The sequence below is a fragment of the Octopus bimaculoides genome, chromosome 30 (assembly GCF_046866305.1).
Source record: "Octopus bimaculoides isolate indiv1 chromosome 30, ASM4686630v1, whole genome shotgun sequence".
Lineage (NCBI taxonomy): Eukaryota > Metazoa > Mollusca > Cephalopoda > Octopoda > Octopodidae > Octopus > Octopus bimaculoides.
Genome location: NC_142957.1, coordinates 18,079,456 through 18,083,911, shown reverse-complemented (window position 1 = coordinate 18,083,911; position 4,456 = coordinate 18,079,456).

The following is a 4,456-nucleotide window of genomic DNA, read 5'->3' as shown; positions in this document are numbered from 1 at the left end:
TATATATATATATATATATATAATATATATATACATATATATACATATATATATATATATATATATATATGTATATATATATATATATATATATATGTATATATATATATATATATATATATATACATATATATATATATATATGTATATATATATATATATATATATATATATATATATATATATATATATATATATATATATATATATATATATATATATATACATATATATATATATATATATATACATATATATATATATATATATATATATATATATATATATATATATATATATATATTACATATATATATATATATATATATATATATATATATATATATATATATATACATATATATACATATATATATATATATATATATAGGAAACAACTTCTATCTCATTCCAGGGTGAAAAACTAGAGGTAGTCGATAGCTTCCGCTATCTGGGCGACCAAGTTAGTAGTGGGGGTGGGTGCGCTGAAAGTGTAGCTGCTAGAATAAGAATAGCCTGGGCAAAGTTTAGAGAGCTCTTACCCCTGCTGGCGACAAAGGGACTCTCACTCAGAGTAAAAGGCAGACTGTATGACGCATGCGTACGAACAACCATGCTACATGGCAGTGAAACATGGGCTGTAACTGCTGAGGACATACGTAAGCTCGCAAGGAATGAAGCCAGTATGCTCCGTTGGATGTGTAATGTCAATGTGAATACCCGTCAGAGTGTAAGTATCTTGAGAGAAAAGCTGAACATTAGAAGCATCAGTTGTGGCGTGCAAGAGAGACGATTGCGCTGGTATGGACATGTGGTGAGAATGGAGGAGGATAGCTGCGTGAAAAAGTGCCACAACCCTAACAGTTGAGGGAACCCGTGGAAGAGGTAGGCCCAGGAAGACCTGGGCTGAGGTGGTGAGGCAAGACCTTCGTACATTGGGCCTCACCGAGGCGATGACTACGGACCGAGACCTTTGGAAATGGGCTGTGCGTGAGAAGACCCGCAAGCCAAGTAAGATCGTTGCCAGTGCCCCTGGACTGGTTCTTGTGCGGGTGGCACATGAGATGCACCATTTTGAGCGTGGCCGTTGCCAGTACCGCCTGACTGGCTCCTGTAGGATTTTCGAGCGAGATCGTTGCCAGTGCCCCTGGACTGGCTTGTGCGGGTGGCACATAAAAGACACCATTTCGAGCGTGGCCGTTTTCGTGCGGGTGACACGTAAAAGCACCCACTACACTCTCTGAGTGGTTGGCGTTAGGAAGGGCATCCAGCTGTAGAAACTCTGCCAAATCAGACTGGAGCCTGGTGTTGCCATCCGGTTTCACCAGTCCTCAGTCAAATCGTCCAACCCATGCTAGCATGGAAAGCGGACGTTAAACGATGATGATGATGATATATATATATATATATATATATAAATATATATATATACATATATATATATATACATAGATATATATATATATATATATATATATATATATATATATATATATATACATATATATATATATACATATATATATATACAGCAGAACTCGAGGCAATTCAGCGGCACTATACAAAAAAGATCGCCACAGTCCAACAGATGAACTACAGGGAGCGACTGAAGGCACTAGGTCTCTACTCCCTGGAGCGCAGGCGGGAGAGATATGTAATAATATACATATGGAAAATACTGGAAGGACTGGTGCCAAACTTTGGTATCAAGTACTACAGGAATGCCCGCACGGGTCGCCACTGCATGGTGCCAAAGGTACCGTCCACTGCATCTCACATAAGAACGAGATACTGCAGCAGCCTCGGTTTCAGAGGACCTCAGCTCTTCAATGCCCTGCCAAAACATTTGAGAGACATGCAAGACATGGATGCGGAGGTCTTCAAGACAAAACTTGACGCTTTCCTCTCCACGATACTAGACGAACCAATGGCTCGTAATGAGACGCAGTTTAGGCAGCTGTGTCAAATTCTCTTATACACCAGATGTGCCATCAAAACTCTTGATTGGACCATGTCAGGTGGGGGAGAAGAGCCATGCAAAGAACGTGAAAATCACGGTGGTGCACCAGCATGACCGCAGCCACTTGGCTGAAACACATAAATAAATAAATAAATATTCATATATATATATATATATATATATATATATATATATATATATATATATATATATATATTCATATATATATATATATTCATATATATATATATATATATATATATATATATATATTCATATATATATATATATATATATATATATATATATATATATATATATATATATATATATATACATATATATATATATATATATATATATATATATATATATATATACATATATATATATATATATATATATATATATATATATACATATATATATATACATATATATATATACATATATATATATATATATATATATATATATATATATATATATATATATATATACATATACATATACATATATATATATATATATATATATATATATATATACATATACATATACATATATATATATATATATATATATATATATATATACATATACATATATATATATATATATATATATATATATATATATATATACATATATATATATATACATATATATATATATACATATATATATATATACATATATATATATATACATATATATATATATACATATATATATATATACATATATATATATATATACATATATATATATATACATATATATATACATATATATATATATACATATATATATATATACATATATATATACATATATATATATACATATATATATACATATATATATATATATATATATATATATATATATATATATATATATATATATATATATATATATATATATATATATATATATATATATATATATATATATATAAAGTTTTTACGATAGATCGCGTTATAGCTCTTATTTAAATTGATATGCACACAAAATTGTATGATAAACAACCTTTCATATGAGAATTTTGCTACGTTGATAACAGGTACAATATTTTTTACCAAATATTTGGTAGAGATCTATAAATACAAATATATATATATATATATATATATATATATATATATATATATATATATATAGTCTGTTAATACTTGTAGTTATAAAAGTTAAATGTATCCCATGAAATAATATCTTCGGCTTTCATTTTATAGAAAATTTCCCTTAGACCGGCACTTTTAATCTTTCTACTGCATGAAATCTCGAGAAAATAACTGATAAAAACAATGTATTTCTCGATTGTTGTATTTTGTAGCCAGATTTGATACCCCGATCGTCATTAGTGAATTAATATATATATACGAGAAGTGTGTTTGCTGACAGGTACGCTTGGTTTTACCTTTCGTCCTTTCGGAGTCGATAAAATGAGATACCAGTCAGATACTAGGGTCGAGGCTGGATGATCGGGAGAATAGAATCGTTGGTATGTTTGGCAGTATTTCTTCCGGCTCTGTACGTTTTGAGTTCAAATCCTTGTCTCTTATCGTTTGGGGGAGTCGATAAAATAAATTTCCTAAGCAATAAGCCATGCACCTTCCGAAAAACCTGGCCCTTCGTTGGTTATGATGATGAGGGCTCCAGTTGATCCCGTCAGCTGAGCCGCCTGCTTGTGAAATTAACATGCAAGTGGCTGAGTGCTCCACAGACATGCATACCTTTCATGTAGTTCTTAAGGAAATTCAGCATGGCACAGAATGTGATAAGGCTGGTCCCTTTGAATTACAGGTACTACTCAATTGTGCCAGCTGAGTGGGCTGGAGTAATGTGAAATAAAGTGTCTTGCTCAAGGAGACAATGTGTAGCCAGGAATTGAACTCATGACCTCACAATTGTGAGTGAATACCCTAAGCAATGAGCCATGCACCTTCTGAAAAATCTAGCCCTTCGTTGGTTATGATGAGGAGGGTTCCAGTTGATCCCGTCAGCGGAGCAGCCTGCTTGTGTGGCTGAGTGCTCCACAGACCATGTGTACCTTAACATAGTTCTCTGGGAGATTCAACGTGACACAGAATGTGATAAGGCCGGCCCCTTTGAATTACTGGTACTACTCAATTGTGCCAGCTGAGTGGACTGAAGTAATGTCAAAGCGTCTTGCTGGGAATTGGAACTCGTGACCTTGCAGTTGTGAGTAAAATGCCGTAACCACTAAGCCATGCACTTTCAGAAAAAAACTGGCCCTTCGTTGGTTGTAATGACAAGGGTTCCAGTTGATCCAATCAACGGAGCAGCCTGCTTGCGAAATTAACGTGCAAGTGGCTGAGTACTCCACAGACATGTGACAAGGCTGGCTCCTTTTGAATTACAGGTACAACTCATTTTTGCCAGCTGAGGGAACTGGAGCAATATGAAAATAAAGTCTCTTGCTCAAGGACTTAATGCATTACCGGGAATTGAGCACACAACCTTACAAGGACA